The sequence below is a fragment of the Neolamprologus brichardi genome, chromosome 10 (genome assembly GCF_056152115.1).
Source record: "Neolamprologus brichardi isolate AB-2024 chromosome 10, ASM5615211v1, whole genome shotgun sequence".
Classification (NCBI taxonomy): Eukaryota; Metazoa; Chordata; class Actinopteri; order Cichliformes; family Cichlidae; genus Neolamprologus; species Neolamprologus brichardi.
Window position 1 is genome coordinate 2,690,539 of NC_142113.1, and position 19,867 is coordinate 2,710,405.

Here is a 19,867-nt window from a genome sequence, read left to right on the forward strand (position 1 = left end):
AGGCCTCTGGTTGGAGTACATGGTGATCCGTTTCTGGGTGGTGACACTGTCTGTAGTTTTGGAGATGTAATCCAGTACAGATGAGGCGTACTGGTCCAAGTCTGTGTGGGTGAACGTATTCCAGTCTGTGTTTTTGAATCTGTCCTGGAGCACTGCGTCTGTCCCCTCTGGCCACACTTTAATTGTCCTCACAGCAGGTTTCACACGTTGGATGAGTGGTGAATATCGAGGTGTGAGGAACAGGGAGAGATGGTCCAATTGTCCAATGTGGAGGACAGGTGTTGCTTTGTAGGCTCCAGCCAGGTTGGAATAAACATGGTCTAAAGTCTTGTCCTTGGTGTGGCAGGAGACATGTTGGTGGAATCTGGGGAGGACTGTCTTTAAGTTGGTGTGGTTGAAGTCGCCAGCAACAATAAAAGCAGCCTTGGGGTGTTTAGTCAGGTGTTTGTTAATGGCTGCATAAAGTTCTTTCATGGCCAGCCTAGCATTAGCATCAGGGGGGATATGCACTGCAGTGAGTATGATAGAGGTGAGTTTTCTGGGGAGATAATAAGAGCTGCATTTGACCATTAAAAACTCCGCATTAGGTGAGCAGTGACTCTCAGTGGTAGTGGAGTTCATGCACCAAGCATTGTTAATATAAATGCACAAACCTCCACCTCTGGTCTTGCCGGAGTCATACGCTAGCCTGTCGGCTTGGTGTGTGTAACGTCCTGCTAACTCAATAGCACTGAGTTAACAGCTTTTGTTCAACCATGTTTCAGTGAAAAACATGACATTTGAGTCCATAATCTGTCTGTTGTTGGTGATGGAGAACCGTATCTCATCCATTTTGTTTGCCAGAGAACGGACATTGGTGAGGAAAATGCTGGGTAAAGGCAGCCGGTGTGGTGTTAGCTTTAGCCTGGCCTGTAGCCCTCCGTACTCATACAGAAAAAATGTTGGGAAAAGTGATCAGGAGAAATTCGGGACAATGAAAAAAGTTGTAGTTTGAGAGAAACTGAATAAGGAAGCAACCTGGCCATACCTAGTGGTAAACAGAGGATATGAAGGGGAAGCATGATGACATTTTTAAAGCTGTTGGTAATGGGCTCGAGAGGGCTCAGGAGTAACTTTCTGTTGACATACAATACAGACAGGGGGTTCCCTGACTGGTTACTTCTTTGGGGAATGTGAGGCAAACATTTGAAGATTATGTGAAGGTCATTGATGTAGAGGTGATGATCTGAAATTTGTAATTTGGTCAAATTACAAAGATTGAGAGAAGTTGAAGGGAGCTTCTGATGCTGGAGTTTTACAATGAGTAGTGATAGCTGAGGTAACGTGGAGAAATAAGCAAGGGGAATCTGTGAGACATTTTGAAGAAGAAATGCAACTAAGGTAAGATTTTATTGTGGGGATTTTGATAGAAAGGATTTGATGTGTATTTGAGGAAAAAACTAGGCAATGTAATGATCTTGAAGGACGGAAAGAGTAGGTTGAAACAGGAACGAAAGGAATGAAATGAATTCCAAGAGGTTCAGTCAGTGGGCAAAGTGCTGTGAGTAAGGCTGTTAATGATGGCTTCCTGAGATTAAGCTAATGACCTCTGCAAAGCTAGGGTTTAAATCTTAAATATTATGGGTGAATATTAAAGTACTTGGATTGTGTCTAATTCTGCATGTGGGGCAAGGAAACGGCCTGGAATGTGGTCTGCTCTGAGTAAGAATTGGTGGGCGACCGACAGCCATGTAAAGTGATGAAGGACATGATGGATGGGGAGTTGCTTCAGCCTTTGTTATTAATGCAATAATAATGCAATGCAAATTATGTGTAGCGAATGAGGATTAATCTTTTTGACCATTTGTTCCCCCACAGCGATAACTACTGGGTCGTTCCCTAAATGGCTGAAGATGATGGGAAATAGTTTTTGAGCTACTGTGAAAATTTGGACGGCCAATTGAATGAGAACGACTTTATCACCATAATAACCTCCAGAAACTATTGAAAAAGCAACATCTTTGTAGAGCTGAATGTCATCAGCAGGACAGCTGATCATCATAAAAGAAAGGGCGATTGGGGCGATCGTGGCTCAAGAGTTGGGAGTTCACTTGTAATCGGAAGGTTGCCGGTTCGAGCCCCGGCTTGGACAGTCTCGGTCGTTGTGTCCTTGGGCGAAACACTTCACCCGTTGCCTACTGGTGGTGGTCAGAGGGCCCGGTGACGCCAGTGTCCGACAGCCTCGCCTCTGTCAGTGTGCCCCAGGGTGGCTGTGGCTACAATGTAGCTTGCCATCACCTGTGTGTGTTAATGGGTGGATGACTGGTTGTGTAAAGCGCTTTGGGGTCCTTAGGGACTAGTAAAGCGCTTTACAAATACAGGCCATTTACCATTTACCAAAGTGATGCCATTCCACTTGGCAAAGACATGATGCCACATTCCAGGAAGTGCTTTACAGAATTATTGTGATTATGTACAGAACGGCCTTTTAAGAACAAAGTAGCTGCTGTTTGGTGCAAGAGTGAGCAAGTCAAAAGTTTTTGGGGGGTTTAATGTCACTGAGTTTCTCCAAGGGCATAGAAGCCTGAAACCAAATAGTGTTGAGGGTCATGCCAAGACACAAGGGATACAGGGATGTCCAAGGGCCTTCTGTTTTGTCTTCTGACAAGAGATTGCTTAATCAAGTGAAAACTGACTTCAGGGTGGTTAACCCATGCGCTGGAGGTGATGTGGGAGGAGATAAATCCAGGCTGATAAAAACTCGAAAATCATCAGATGGACCAGATAGGATTTGATATACCTTTATTAGTCCCACAAGGGTAAATTTCATAAATTAGATATGGCAACATCTGGTTGTTGTCTTGTTGGTAATTATCCAGCACAAGGCTTTGGAAAGACAGCTGAACATTTTGGGGCTGCTGTCTTTCCAAATGTAAGCCCAACTCTAAAATAGCAAACTGCCTTCCATTTGATTCTAAAGAGGAACCTGAATTCAGGGTGGATTGGCAGGACTTTGAAGGCGCTTGTAATTTTGACTAGCGTGACCTATGAGTATTTGTATTTCAGGGAAAAGTCATCTCTAGGAATTAAGCTATTATTGTTTGGGATGAGTCTGATATCTATAATGATTTTTTTTCTGGAATATTTTTTTGGTTGCAGTGCCTAATAAACTGATGAGAAAAGGCGATTAAGGAAAGGCCTAATCATGAATCCCTCGTAAACGTCTTTCATGGAAAACCTTTTATTGAAAAATTGATGAAATATGGCTTAGGATAATTTTTTAAGGCTTCTTTCGTTGCTTTAATGCTAATAGTAAGTCGTAATTGCTTAGTGGGAATGTGTGGGTGGGCTGGGCAGAAATGGCCACTGGAATGAAGGTAGCAACACTTTGACACTGAGCATCCAAAGTTGTTGAAATTACTGCAAATTGTGCAGTCACCGAAGTGCATGGTGAATGTAACATTCTGATCTATACTTTGTTGCAGTAGCATGCTATCTTGCTAGCATGCTAACAATATGGGTTCAGGAGTTTGGGGAGGGCACTTGGAGCTAAGTGGGCTTTTGGGTAGGATAATGCAAGCTGTAGTTGGATGGCGGACTGAAAAACTGGAATCTGGGTGTCAGATATGGTAGCAGAGAAAAGCTGTAATGGAGGAATGGTTAAGAATGGAACTGATATTGTGGTGCCAACAGCATAGACTGAATTAGAGGTAAGCATGGAATGGTAGATAGCATTTTGGCAGCTTGGTGGAGGGGAGAGGGAATCTTTTTCTGTTAACTAAACTTGCTTCAGGTTGCTTATGAAGCTGCATGCTCTGCTTTTGCCTCTACCTGGAAGAGGATCAGTTTTATTTGTTGTTTGGAACGAGAGTTTTGAGATGCTAAGAATATCTGGAAGAGTTTTGCCTTGTTATTGGAGTTAAAGCTAATAACTCTCTCTTTTAGAGCCAGGCTATGGGACAGTCAAAAATTCTCGATGGCTAATTATTTTCAGGAGACCTGAATGGAGAAACTTCTGAACCCAACGCTGAGATGAACTTGAGTTTCAGGAGAGTTTTATGTAGTGAATCATATATTTCTTTTTATAATTTTGCATGAATTAGTCTGATAATGGAAATACTTGAAAAGTATTCTAACTACAAGTCGGGCAAATTAATCTGTAGGAAGACTCAAATGTATGCCTTGTGTACCTTGTATGAAAGCTACTTAGCTATTATAATGGGTCACAATACTGTGGTTTAGGATTGAACCCATTATTTTAGAGTCAGTTATTTGTGTGTGTGGTACAGGAATGAATAGGGATGAATGTTGTAGGAATGTATGTTGTATACGTAAATATACAACAACAAATAATGTATATATGTTGTATAATTATGGATGAATGCAGTCCATAAATGCAAATGCGAATTCTTACCTTACCTATGTTTGCAGCTAACACACATGACCATTCCAACAACGGATGCTGCTCCACTCCGTATGCATAAACTTGAGGACCAGCAGTTCAGTGATGTCATTTAACTCTAGAAAGAAGAAAACATACAGAGGGTTTAGATTCAACTGATGGCACAACAGAAAATTAATGAGACAAAAGATCTGTTAAAGTGCATTCTTGGTCATTCATGTCCTGCATGATCAGCATTTCAAGTCTTTAATTAAAATTATGCAATCTCCAATAAAACTAAAGCTGCTCTCAGACATCAATGCCAGGAAATGATGGGGAGATCAGGGTTTAGACATTGTTCAAAAGTCTCACAGCTAACAGGACAAGGGTTCATGTGTCCAGCGTATATGAGGTCGGACACTCGTTGTGAATTCTCCTGCTCTGTTCTCAATTGAGGTCATCCAGACACTACACTGACTTTCTAGTAGGAAACCCCCAGAGAACCTGTTAACCCTTTAAGACCTACCATAGAACCAAGTCCGCCAGAGCTTATATTATATTTTTACATGCTGTGGAGCCATTTTTGGGAGCATTTCAAGTTGCTATACATCAATACAACCATTAAAGCCTAAATTTTAATAATATGCATGCATTAAGTGCATAGTAATTATATAAATTGCAAAAAAGTGCAATAAACTACAAAAATATTTAAAATCGTTTTTGTTTTTTAACATATATGTCTAGTTAGAGAAATTTAAGAGGCTTATCCCTCAAAACTGTAAATACAAAAAAGTTGCACAAAATAGTTTCCCACCACAGGAAATTTATTTTGAGTGTCTTCATAGTTTTATTTTTGAAATACACCAATTTTTATATACTGCAGGAAAAACAAAAATAAATATTATAATGCAAATTTGCAAAAAAGCAGCATATGCATCAAAATAAACTATTTCCAGCAGTGCAATATGAATCCTAAGCATCCCAGAAACGACACAGAAAGTCATAAAGTCAAACATAACTTTTAAAAACACCAGTATAGGCTCATGAGGCTATATGGTAAAAAACTACATTTCAGCGAAAATGACATCACTTTCGGTTTCAGGCAGGTCATGGCGGACATGCGATAGGTCGCGCTGATGGACATAGGAAGTGTTATGAACAGCTGATCGGATCGGCAAAGCGTGTTTCTGGAATATTATGTTTTTGTTGCTGCAAGTGCTTTTTATGCAGTTTTTGCAAAGCTATATGTGGAAGGAAACTGTGACCGAAGACAAGCTGATGGCATAAGATGTAAGTACAACTCCTCCGGTTTCATATGCAAAAAAAATTATTGCACTAGCTCACGTAGTTGCAGAGCTACCGGGATTTAAAAATAGTTATGCAAAACAGAGCGTGCCCGCTCCGACCGGTTTTAAAGGGTTAAATGTGTTAAAATGAAAGTATTTAATGACCTGAACTGACTGCATTTGATGCATAAAGCAAATGCATGTCAAATATCACCTAGAAAAGTTTGGACCGCATTGCATATGTGATTATATTTTATAATTGGCTCCCTCTAGACTTCCATATGTGAACCAAATGTTTACCATCCAGCTTAAAATAAGATAAATCACTTTTTCATTAGCATTTTCTGTGTGCTTTTGGTGAGATTCATTAACAGAAGTGCTTTATGTTTGAGGACTAGTCCATATGGATGATTGCAAAAACAAATGCTTTATAGAAGACTTTCATCATGTGTACTTGGGTGTTTTAATGGCTCCTTCAACTGTTTTCTGCAGTCTAGGCCCCGCAGCTTTCAATCTACGCAGATATCCTGACAACACAGCCATCCACTCTGTATGCTTTTATTTTCCTCTTCTCTTTAAGCCTCTCTTCATGAGGCATATCCTCTGCTGGTTAATCACAAGTCTTTAGACATCATTAATCCTTGATTAAAGAAGATCAATCCCAGTCTGAGATCAAAGGTTATGCCAGCTAATTAACACATCAGAACAGGACTAATACAGTCATGTTTGAACAGCATGTCATTGATACAGACAAGCTAATTTTCTATACACATCAAGCTGAAAAGCAATGACTCCACCTCACCAACATTTTGCAGGCCCATTTGAAGCCTAATTAAGCTCATGGTTGAGAATAGCCACAGATGTGAAATGATATAACATAAAGGTGTCAGCCTAGCAGTGACGAAAGGTTTACTCACCATCACATGGCTGTTTGCCCTTTCATGGTAAATGGACTCAGGCTGATTTGGAATATCAGCAACTTTAGACCAAGGTGAGAGAAGCTCAATGAATGCAGGAGGAGGCACTAGAGGGCAGGGAGACCTTAACTAAGCGCTTTGACAGGAGTCACCGTTTAAAGCATAGGTGTCAAACTCTGGCCCGCGGGCCAAATTTGGCCCACAGCCTAATTACATTTGGCCCACGAAGCGATACCAAATTACTATTAGAGCTGGCCTACTGGTATTATACAGCTAATATATATATCGTTTAGTATTAAGCTTTGCTTGTTCCATATTCAGTTTTTCAGCAAAACTTGTTTGAGTCCATAAGAAAAGATTCATTCTTATATCTAGAAGAAGATTTTTTTTTTCAATAAATATTAATGTTAGCCCACGACTTTGTTCCAGTTTTGAATTTTGGCCCACTGTGTATTTGAGTTTGACACCCCTGGTTTAAAGGAAGCAGAGAAAGAGTTGCAAAGAGCCAAACTTGTTACTTCTCTCCTCAAGTCAGAGATGAACGATATCTCACCAGAAATGACACAATTTTCACAGACAGCTTCCGTACGCTAGCTTCACCCTCCCAAATAAGGACAGGGCATGCTCAAATCGCTATGAGTGTCCCCCAGTTTACCATAATGTTCCTACCAATACTGCTAAATGGGGACATCTGTCCCAACTAGGGATGCAACGATACCAATTTTTTCAAACCGATACGATACCGATACTTGGATCTGAGTACTTGCCGATACAGAGTACAAAAAAACGATACTTCTACCACACACACACACACACACACACACAAATACAATTAATTGGAAGACAGGTTTTATTATATTCCCTTTGATAAAAAAATAAAATCTTAATAAAAATGACCACAAAAAAATTTCAAGTGAAAAATAAGCACTTCTGTTAAATTATTGCAGAGTCTCCACATTGTAATTTAACAAAATATCACTGAACTATTGGCACTGTCTCGAGCTTTCAGAATAATAAATAAACTCTTCTGTTTGGAATAAAATAAATACAAATTAGGTTTGAGAATAAAAGAAACTTTTAAATTATTGCAGAGTGTCCATATTGTAAACAAACAAACAAAATAATTATTATTAAATAAATAATAAATAAAATAATAATTGGCTCCCTAGTGGCCAATCTAAAAAACTACAACAGAAATGACAAGCCACCCTCTGATTAATGAAATCAGTTGGTATCGGTTAACTTTTACGAGTATGAGTACACACACATTTTACAGTATCGGCACCGATACCCGATACCAGTATCGGTATCGGTGCATCCCTAGTCCCAACACCTGCCGCTGGGCCACTGGCATTTGTCATGAGAGGTACCCCTGCGGCCTCTGCACAACACCCACTGGGTCCTAAAGTTATTTCTCCAGGGAGGTCAGCTGTTGCTGCATCTTCAGCTACTCGGTCACCTGGCTTGGCAAGGCAAATCGACTCTGGACCTTTGGTTTCCATCTCCACATTCGCGAGCATAGCACCAGTCCCACCGGTGGCTCAGTCTGTTCAGTTCAGTTCAGGCCAGCCTTCAATCATCCCTACTCTTCAATGAGGATAAAACTGAAATCCTCCTTATTGTCACCAAATCCAACCTTTCGAAGGCGAACTGTTTCTCACTCACTATTGATAACTCCACAGTTTTCCCGTCTCCTCAGGTTAAGGGCCTTGGTGTCATCCTAGACAGTTCACTTTCCTATAAATCTCACATCAATAATCTCACCCGTTCTGCCTACTTCCATCTACGCAACATTAACAGATTGCTTCCTTCTCTTTCCACCCAGTCTACGTCCATTCTTGTCCACAGTCTTGTTACCTCCCGTATTGACTGCTGCAACTCTCACTTGCATGGTCTCCCCAAAAATCCCTCCATAAGCTTCAACTGGTTCAGAACTCTGCTGCTCGCATTATCACCAGAACCCCTCCTACCAGCACATCACCCCTGTTCTTCAGGAACTTCACTGGCTCCCAGTGAAATATACAAACTTCTTCTGCTCACTTTCAAGGCCATTCATAACCTCGCACCTCCTTACCTTTCTGACCTGTTAAGCACTACCTTTTCTGCCCGCTCACTTCAATCTTCTTCTTCCATCCAGCTTTCTGTGCCATGCCTTCCGCCTCACCACCATGGGAAGCAGAGCTTTTAGCTGCTCTCAGGCTGTGGAGCTCTCTAGCCCCACATATAAGAAACACTGGTGCCCTCTCCCAGTTTAAATCTCAACTCAAAACCCATCTGTTCAAATCTGCATATTCACTGTGAACCCACTGTTTGTTAATTTTATCTTGTGCTTTTTTTCTTCATTGTGTTATTGTTCTATTATTTGTTTTTATCTATTGTACAGTGTCCTTGCGTGTTTTGAATTGCGCTTTATAAATAAAATTTATTATTATTATTAAAGACCTACAGTGGGGCAAAAAAGTATTTAGTCAGCCACCGATTGTGCAAGTTCCCCCACTTAAAATGATGACAGAGGTCAGTAATTTGCACCAGAGGTACACTTCAACTGTGAGAGACAGAATGTGAAAAAAAAATCCATGAATTCACATGGTAGGATTTGTAAAGAATTTATTCGTAAATCAGGGTGGAAAATAAGTATTTGGTCACCTCAAACAAGGAAAATCCCTGGCTCTCACAGACCTGTAACGTCTTCTGTAAGAAGCTTTTCTGTCCCCCACTCGTTACCTGTATGAATGGCACCTGTTTGACCTCATCATCTGTATGAAAGACACCTGTCCACAGCCTCAACCAGTCAGACTCCAAACTCCGCCATGGCCAAGACCAAAGAGCTTTCGAAGGACACCAGGAAAAGAATTGTAGACCTGCACCAGACTGGGAAGAGTGAATCTACAATAGGCAAGCAGCTTGGTGTGAAAAAATCAACTGTGGGAGCAGTCATCAGAAAATGGAAGACATACAAGACCACTGATAATCTCCCTCGATCTGGGGCTCCACGCAAGATCTCATCCCGTGGGGTCAAAATGATCATGAGAACGGTGAACAAAGATCCCAGAACCACACGGGGGGACCTGGTGAATGACCTGCAGAGAGCTGGGACCAAAGTAACAAAGGTCACCATCAGTAACACACTACAACGGCAGGGAATCAAATCCCGCAGTGCCAGACGTGTTCCGCTGCTGAAGCCAGTGCATGTCCAGGCCCGTCTGAAGTTTGCCAGAGAGCACATGGATGATACAGCAGAGGATTGGGAGAATGTCATGTGGTCAGATGAAACCAAAGTAGAACTTTTTGGTATAAACTCAACTCGTCGTGTTTGGAGGAAGAAGAATACTGAGTTGCATCCCAAGAACACCATACCTACTGTGAAGCATGGCGGTGGAAACATCATGCTATGGGGCTGTTTTTCTGCCAAGGGGACAGGACGACTGATCTGTGTTAAGGACAGAATGAATGGGGCCAAGTATCGTGAGATTTTGAGCCAAAACCTCCTTCCATCAGTGAGAACTTTGAAGATGAAACGAGGCTGGGGGTTCCAACATGACAATGATCCAAAACACACCGCCCGGGCAACAAAGGAGTGGCTCCGTAAGAAGCATTTGAAAGTCCTGGAGTGGCCTAGCCAGTCTCCAGACCTCAACCCCATAGAAAATCTGTGGCGGGAGTTGAAAGTCCGTGTTGCTCGGCGACAGCCCCAAAACATCACTGCTCTCGAGAAGATCTGCATGGAGGAATGGGCCAAAATACCAGCTACTGTGTGTGCAAACCTGGTAAAGACCTATAGTAAACGTTTGACCTCTGTTATTGCCAACAAAGGTTATGTTACAAAGTATTGAGTTGTATTTTTGTTATTGACCAAATACTTATTTTCCACCCTGATTTACGAATAAATTCTTTACAAATCCTACCATGTGAATTCATGGATTTTTTTTTCACATTCTGTCTCTCACAGTTGAAGTGTACCTCTGGTGCAAATTACTGACCTCTGTCATCATTTTAAGTGGGGGAACTTGCACAATCGGTGGCTGACTAAATACTTTTTTGCCCCACTGTACATGTTCCACCCAAAGCCCTACACAGCTGCTCTACAGGCGCTCCAGGAAGCCACTGTAGAGCAGAAGTATGGCTAGCCAAGACAGCCAGTCCAGTCAGAGTTGAGTGCAATCTGAAGCACTCCAGCACTGAAAATAGGAGATGCAACTGCCTTCGATGCTTTTGCATTATCTTATGCCAGACCTTTGCTGCAGTGGACACCCATCAGCAGTCTTTATGCCCCAAAGGAAGCTGTAATGTTTAGTCTTTGCAGCACTGAATGTAGGCTTGCTTAGGAAGGCTAAGTAGCCAAGATGTCATTGAAAGAAGCTGGCCAGACAGAGGAATCGTGTTTTATTCCACATCACAGGGTGCATCATAATGGTAAGAACAGGATAGTCTTTAACTGAATGAAGGAGGGGGCCTAAGGGTACATCTTTTGCCATCTTACAATGCTGTGAGCATTGTAAGATGGCAGCCATTAACCAACTCTCTGTCAATGTCTTTGATCATTGATCAGTGGTTGTTGATCAATGGTCATGAGAATTTGCATATTAATGATCAAGAAACTGACCTCACAGCCCATTGTTCATTCAGTGGGCTAGTTTGAGTCACTGTGCAAATGTACTGTTAGGTTACATAAGGTAATGCTACGTCCATATAAACAGAATCACACACACACACAACATTTTGGGATAATATTATCATGTTAGCCATTCTTTGTATAATGTTGGGTGCTAAGATTTTAGGGTTCTCCTGTCTCTCCATGTGATCAGATAATGAACATGCTGTCACTCTGTGGAGAGTGCAATGTTGTTGAACATTTCAACAGTTGTTGAAATGTGGAAGACTGCCAGCAACTTTAAAAAGGCAAGAAAGAATTACTCGCAGATAAGATAAAGAAACACGATATTTAGCTAAAAATGACACAAGACGCTGTGGTCAGAGCTAAAAACGTTATTGAAATAAAAAAAAATAGCAGAAACTTTAAAAAAGCAGTGCCCTGGTCCTGCGTCTATGACCTAAGGTTTTGAGTTCTATTCAGGAGTTTTCTAGTTTACTTATATTATAATTCTGTATTTTATATTTGTTGTTTTCAGGCTTGTTATTATGTGGTTAAATTGGTGTTTCCTGTCTTCTTATGTCTAGTTTCCTGTGTTAGTTATTGTTGTCTCTCTTTGAAGTCAGTTTTGTCGCTATTTTAATTGTCTGCCACTTCTGTCATGTGTCTGTGTTGTCCATGATGTCGTTTTATGAATGTCAAGTTTGGTGTCACTCTCTCGCTCTCTGTCTCTTTGCCTCTGTCTCCCCTGTCCTCGGCTCTCTAGCATTCGCTCGTGTCTCTAGCTCCCTGGCTCTTTCTGCCATGTTTGTGCTTTTGTCTTCCCTGGTCAAGTTGTGTGTCTTAATGTGCTCCTGTGTCTGTTACTTCCTGTTTTACTTTGATAGTCTCCTGCCTCATGTGTACGATGTTGAATTTTGCTTCCCTTGTCTCATTAAGCTGGATTTGTTCCCTCATTATCCTGTGTTGACATACTGTCTGAATTTCCCTCTGCTCTTGCTCGCGTCATCCATCCAGCTGTGCGCCTGTGTGTCTTGAGCCGAGTAGTTCCAGGTTACAATTGAATTTGAGTTTTTTGTATCTTGTGTTTTGGGAGAGCTCAGCAATAAAGCTGTTTTGGACTTACCCTTGTGATTTTTGGAGACCTGCGTTTGGGTCCTAATCTTCCTACCACACATCCGATTATGACAAACAGAAAAGAACAGCCAGCAGATAAACTAAAGCATAACAAAATTAAGCTAAAAATGGCAATAACTGGAATAATAAGAACTGTCTCCTCCTGAACAGCACCAACACCAAGAAGCTGCTAATGAAGTTCAGGAGACTTAAAACACAGTACCTGTCAATCTGGATAGACAGAGAGCAGATAGACACTGTGCAGAGTAGATGAGGAGGAAGCTAACCAATATATATATTGATATTTTGCTATATTATGCAATATATATAAAATATTTGAAATATTCAAAGCTGAACTTGGTGAATGAGCTTAATTGCAAAAGATTTTCAAAATATCAGCCACCTTAAGTGTGAACCCCCCCCGAAAAATATGTTAAATAAAGCCAACAAAGTATCTAAACTGAGCATTTTCGAAACAAAACAACACAAAAAGATGCAAAACCTGGAACTGAAGCTCATCAAGATGAAGAAGAACTGAAACAAGTGCTGAATGAGTGAAAAAGGCCTGAAATAAGCTCAGCCTGAACTCTAAACAGGCAGTTTCTGATTGGTGGCAGCTTGTGAACACCCCTCTGACACAAACACACAAACGCACACGCGCATACATCTCCACCAAACAATGTTTACAAGTATGGACACACACACGCACCACGGAGTGATCAGTGATTGTGAGAGTGTGGCCTCTGTGTTTCAATGCCAATCAAGTCTGAATCCATGTCTGCCTTCTATACAGTCGCTGCTGTGAATCTACTGAATTTGAATCCACCAATCAGAAGCAGCTCGTTTACTTTTTCGCACCACAACAACTGTGGCTTCTTCATTTAGGAGATGGGACGACTGGAAAACGTGTCCGGATAGAGACTTCCAGCTCTGGTTTCAGTGAAATTTGTATCGCTTCCCTTTAACTCCCACATCAATGTCAGTCACATTTTCTGAATCAAAACATATAATTTGTGTTGGACGAGTGAAAATTGAGCGAGTAAGAAGAATTTATTTGGACATGAGGAACAGATTCAGAGAGAGTTGTGCAACTGCAGAGAAAACATAGCAAATCATGTGTTTTATAAAACATCATCATGATGCGACAAAAAACCTGAGCAGGGATTTTATGAAAACGGTAAAAGATACGCAAAAGCTGAATTATGCCATAATAGCCAAAAGGTTTGAGAGCATTTTGAGTTTAAATAGTGCTTCTAAGTGAAAGGATGTGGAAATAGTGACGTTTAAAAAACAGCCACTGCTTTCCATAACGGGGGCAGAAAATCCATAAAAAGCTGAATGTTTTAAAAAGTATAAAAAGTCAGAAATAGCAGAAAATATGAGCAGAGAGAGCAGAAGTAGCAAAATACTGTAAAACTTGAATTGCTAAAAGTATACAGGAGTAGTTAAAGGGCCCAAAACACACGAAAGCTACTTAAGGACGAATAATACTAAAGAATAAAGAAATAAGAGAAACAGGAACACAAAAGTGTGAATGCATTCATACGATTGTGTTCCTGTTTCTCAACTAGACAAACAGCCATTTCTTGTGAAAATGCAGTGTGAATTCAGTCATTTATAATAAAATAAAACCTTTTCAGCTGAAAACTGCTGAAGAAGCTGATGTTACCGCTAAACAACGTATTCAACTGTGAGAAATTGTCAGAAAAGTGGGAAAGAACAGCCAGCATATAAACGAAAGCATCACAAAATTCAGTGACTGGAGTAATAAGAACTGAACAGCACCAACAGCAAGGAGCTGCTAATGGGGTTCATGAGCAGTCTGCATAGATACAGAGTAGAAAGACTGTGCAGAACAGATGAGGAGGAAGTTATATATTGATATATTATGCAATATATATAAAATATTTTAAATATTCAAAGCTGAACTTGAGGAATAAGTTTAATTTAATTGAATAAGGTTTTCAAAATATCAGCCATCTTAGGTGTGAAAACCAAGAGCACAAAAAAATACTAAATAAAGCCAACAAAGCACCTAAACTGAGCATCATTTGGTGACATTTTATTTTTCAAATGAAAAAAAAAAGATGCAAAATCCGGAGCTGAAGCTCATCAAGATGAAGAAGAACTGAAACAAATGCTGAACGAGAGAAAAAGACCTAAAATAAACTCAGTGTGACTCTTTAAACGCTGTAAACAGCAAGAAGTTTCTGATTCAGGGCAGCTAAACACCCCTCTGACACACACACACACACACACACACACACTCTGAAGTCCACAGGTCCGTACTTGCTTCCTTGCTAGTCTGTACCTTGATATCATCACAGCTCCGCTCCAGTGTTTTTTCTGCCATGCCCCCTAAATTTTAACTTCGATTAATATTTGCAATGGAAATCACATGATATCCAAAAAGTTGTTAAATTAATACAAAATTTAAGTAGAAAATTTGCTAAGGAAAAAAACTCTTTTAAGCACTTTGGCAAAATTTGCTTTTACATACGATCTATTTCATAATGTCTAATAAGCTTCATACAGTTAAGCACAATTAAGCGCGTCATGGACTAAAGTAAAACAGTATGTCGGATGTGCCACGCAATGCTCAATTACATGGGTGGGAACTAGTGCGTTAGCGCAGTTAGCTCGTTAACGTGTTGACGCCGTCCAGCCCCACGCACGGGGCGATCTGTGGTAGCTCGTTAACGGAGATTTGCCGTGTTGTGGCGTTAACGTCATTTCAGATTAACGCTGACAGCACTAGTGGGAACACAACGAATATGACGATATTGAACCGTTCGATACAGTGCTTTCGGTTCGTACGCATATGTATCAAACAATACAAAATTTTTAATTTATTTTATCAACTTTCCTTCTGACGATGCTGTCTGTGTTGAGCGCTCAGTGGATCTGCGCTCGACAGTGCAGCCTAGGCGGAGTAGTCGAACGCAGATTCACTGAGCGCAAGCTAGCAGACAGAAGTTAAGCTTTCCTTGCAACATGGCAAATTGAAACTCCCCCACCCTCATTCAGATCTGGCGTTTGGAACTATTTTGGTTTTCATGTGACGTATGACCCTGAAGGTAAGCGCATCATGGACTAAAGTAAAACAGTATGTTGGATGTGCCACGCAATGCTCAATTACATGGGTGGGAACTAGTGCGTTAGCGCAGTTAGCTCGTTAACGTGTTGGCCGTCCAGCCCCACGCACGGGGCGATCCGGTAGCTCGTTAACGGAGATTTGCCGTGTTGTGGCGTTAACGTCATTTCAGATTATTGCTGACAGCACTAGTGGGAACACAACGAATATGACTGCACATTTACTCCGACATCATCCTAGTGCAAAGACAAGTGGAAGCAGACAAAAACAACAAGCACGCATGCTACAAACTTTACCCGAGTCATTTAGACAGCCGTTAGCACATGATTCTCCTTATGGGGACCTGATATGTTTAATATGCTGCTGAGAATATAGCCCAGAAGAAGCGTATAGTAGAGCTTTTATTTTGGAAAGAGACATTTCTCTGTAATAAACTCTCTTTTCCAAAGATGAGTGATTCCTCAATCAGATAGATTTATTTTTTATTACTTTGTTTCAGCAACATTAAATTTAAAAACTGTACTTTTGAGTTAAAATATATATTTATAATTTTAATAAATGACAAATTAAAAAGGCATGAACATTTTTTTTGTATCGAAAAAATATCAAACCGTGACACCAAAGTATCGAACCGAACTGTGAATTTTGTGTATCGTTGCACCCCTAATATATATATATATATACATATATCTATCAATCTATCGATCTATCGATCTATATATATATATATATATATAGATCGATAGATTGCGACAATTGCGCAATTGCGACAAACCACTCACGGAGCATCGGGGACTCAATAAGTTGACCTCGGACATATTGACTGACGCCAAGTGGATTGCAACAAACTGCAGACGTGTTAATATCGCTGAGAACCTTTACACAGCTTTGGTTCCTCGTTTCAAGGACTTGAAGCCTCCCCAAGAGGGACAGAGAGAGGATACATGTTTACAGAGGTTTTTGTTAACATGAATGTTCCAAATGTTCAATAAACATGTTAAGTTCGTATATTTTCCCTTTTTTCTCGAGTCTGTTTGCTCATGCAAAATGAAATGCGATTAATATAGAATAAACATTTAAACAAAATGAATCCACAGTAACCCTGTGATGAATCTGATTAAACATTTTAATTGTTTGGTAGCACTAATATATATTATATATTAATGTATACTTACCTATTAGTGTATTAGGTTCTTTAAAAAGTTGCATTTCACAGGAGAGAGCCTGTGCTAAAAGACTGAAGAAAACTATTCAAATTCTCTTTGAATTTAAGCATTTAACATTCTTTATGTTTATTCTACATTTCCTTCATTATATTGCATAAATGTCTGTTACAAGCTCAAATATAAAGTTGAAAAAGTGTAATTGCAGCCAGGCTATTGATTGATTGATTGATTGATTGATTGATAATACTTCATTCATCCCAAGCGAAATTGGGTTAAGGCTGCCAGCCTTGCCAGCGCCATCTTACCCTTCTGACCATACATACATTACACAAACATCACATGGGGAAGGCAGGTCACAGAGGTATAACAATGGAAACTGCACAACATGAGGAAAGACGAGGAGAAAAAAAACTCCCCCCAGACTGAGCTCCAACAGGGAGATCAGTTTGAGAACATCACAAAACACCTCATCCATCCATACATACATAGATATATGGTTTCCAGCTGCCTGAGTCCCTTTACTAATGTTAAACCCACAACGTTTAAGTATTTACAAGTATTTGCAATTAAAATAAAATAGCTGAAAGGCACATACCCCATGCTGTGCCTGCAGCTTTCACTGTTTCTCCTGGCAGGTTGCATGTCATACCCTTTCCCTGTTTCCTTACACCAACAACTGACAAACAGAGCCAACAACGGCAAATAAAAATTATCTTAGGAAAAAGAGAGTAAACAAATGATATTTCTGTCTTTATAAAACTATCAGGCAATCGACCCAATACTGCGACCGATAAGAAAACATAAAAAAATAAATAAAAATAACAAATACAATATTTCTTATTGAATGATTTTACATGATGGAAATGTGCATAATCAAAGACATGGCTCATGACAGTACCACTACCATCGCTTCTGGAAGCACTTTGAAGGATAAGGAGAAAATAAGATAACATGGGTTGTGCTGGCAGTGTTTGTTCCAAATGGATTTTTTCATTAAATCCCATCAGCTGAGAAAGCGCTCTCTTGATTGGTTTTCAGAATCCACTTGGCGCAGCACCCGTGTCCATACACATCACTAAGCACACGGGTCTGCCACTTGCTAATGACCTTTGCTGGGGGCAGATGAGTCAGCACACGAACATTGCATGAAACTCAAACATAAAACTCTATTTTGTTTTCTCCTTTTTTAACAATTTTTTAACAATTTGAAGGTTCATTTTTGATCCATCTACATAATGTAGCATTATTTTCTTCAGCTCAGCCGTAAACAACAGCACTGTGTGCGAGCACTGAAGCATGCCGCCGATTGCGCCTGTTAGAACACCAATCAGCAACAACAGGCTGATAGTTTGTTTATATAACACACTGACCACTACTACACGTTTACTACGGCACCAGTGTTTTAATGTGACTGCAATCTTCTTGTGTTCTTTTAATTCGCCTTTTTATGGCGTTACCTATAAGAAATGATAGAATAGCTGTAAATCAATTCAAGTACATAATGAGACTTGGCAGTAAAGCTGTGCTGGAAAGAGACGCACATCTACAAACCAAACCAAATGATTCTAATGCAATGCTCATTATCAATAGACTCTGACTGGTTTAAAGAGCAATGAGTGGAAGGAGGACGGGCAGGCCTCATGCCGCACTTAAAAGGATTGAAAGTGTCTTACCGTGTCTTTAAAATGTATGGAAGAGCTCATAAACACTATAAATAGGTCTCTCTTGGTATCAAAACTCCCTGAAACATAAATTCGGTTTCAGCTGGGAAATCCATACAAATGTTGTTTGTGCTAATGAGAGTCAAATGGCAGGCACTGCTGGGGGCTATGTGACATGTACACACTGAAGGCATACTGATGAAAGAGCCACAATTTAAAGGGTAACACGCCTTACAAGCACTGTGTCGCACAGATACACTCATGATATGGAATTTCAATAAATAGCACCACAGCTTTGCATTTCTGTGAATGCCCGGCTAAGTCTGTGCTATAGCATCCATGTATCCACGGCAAATCCTCATTACAAAGCAGTTCCTATTCCCACCCTACAGTCCTCAAGCCAGGTGGCACACAGACAGCGATAACGGCAACAGTTATTATGTGCTGTGTATTTAATAAAAGTACAGGTATTGCAAAGTAAATTCACTTATCCCTACCCACATAACTGCATAATAACCTAAATCCAGATCTGCGCAGGTGTCCGTGTATGACAGATACCTGCATCGCTGCAGGTAGTCTGATGCATTGCTGTTTCTGGTTTTTGATGTTTCTGTGTTTGCACTCATCCCTTTCAGCTGGCTTGAGGTATAAAACTTGAGCTGGGTGCCTTGATGTACTGCTGGCTTGGAATTCTAATAATGAGTGTGCTTTGGGATTTTAAGGATGAGTCTCTCTGAAATAGTTTTTCACTTCAGTACCTTTCATTTCAGCCTCCTCTTATGGTGCTGCTAAAACCTCCTCTTTTCTTTTCTAAAAAGGAAGAAATTAATTTGCCCTACTTGGCAGTTGTTAAGAACAATAATATAATGATCACTTGAGTCCTGACTCTAAAGTATATTGTTAAAAACTACCGTTAAAAAGCATCAAATGGATACTCACAGAAACGAATGATGATCCACAGAGTTGGATCCTGTGTTCTGTGCTAACGGTCCTGATAGCGGTGCTGAGGCTCGGGAGCATCAGCTGGGATGAACAGAGGGATCCCTCGAGTTCTCTTTCTCGGGAATGAGCTTGTGTTTGGCGCACATGTGGGCAGCATTGGGGTGACAACTAGTGGATTTCGTCCACAGCATCCGGCGGGTGCTATCCAATCATCGGGGAGGGTCGTGTCCCCAGTGCCAGCCTCTATAGAGACAGAGGAGGTCATCCCTCTGGAAGAATGCTGCTTCTCATTGCAAAAACAAAGGCTGGGATTGTCAAGCTGATGGCAAGGGGACGAGGTGGAGGGGCAGCAAAGGCCGGGGGATTCGGGACAATAGAATAAATCACATAAAAAATGTCACAGCCACACAAATGGAAATTTTGCTTGGGGATGAAGCTGGATTTCAAAAAACTGAGTTGTTTATCTAAGGAAAAAAAAAAAAAAGCTAGTCACATGGCCCACTAGTCAGACATTAAGGGCATTTCTTTTCATTTCCTGACAGGCGTATGAAAGGAGTGCACTTTGAATAGACTCTTTTTGCTTGAAAACTCCTAAAGAGAAATAGGATAAAAATATGCCTACAATCTGAGGAACGCTCATATCAGGAACTAAGGAGGACTGGTACATGGCTGATGGTGCTTACAGCAGGTGGTTCAGACAAGAGACTCTAACTTCAAGCCTGCGTAAGTCTTTT

General features: G+C 40.6%; 1 protein-coding gene across 3 annotated transcripts in view; it reads right to left on the bottom strand.

The window, feature by feature from the left end:
- The window catches only part of b3gat1b (beta-1,3-glucuronyltransferase 1 (glucuronosyltransferase P) b), a 48,286-nt gene that overhangs the window by 14,696 nt on the left and 13,723 nt on the right, over nt 1-19,867 (bottom strand). Inside the window, exons 1-2 of one of the 3 annotated variants that reach the window (XM_087847062.1) lie at nt 19,131-19,335; nt 4,399-4,499 (exon numbers count right to left, since the gene is read on the bottom strand). The gene's annotated coding sequence lies outside the window, so the exon portion shown is untranslated. Of the gene's footprint in view, nt 1-4,393; nt 4,500-19,130; nt 19,336-19,867 lie in introns of those variants that run through there. The other 2 variants (XM_035906867.2, XM_006788709.2) reach the window with 2 other exon arrangements.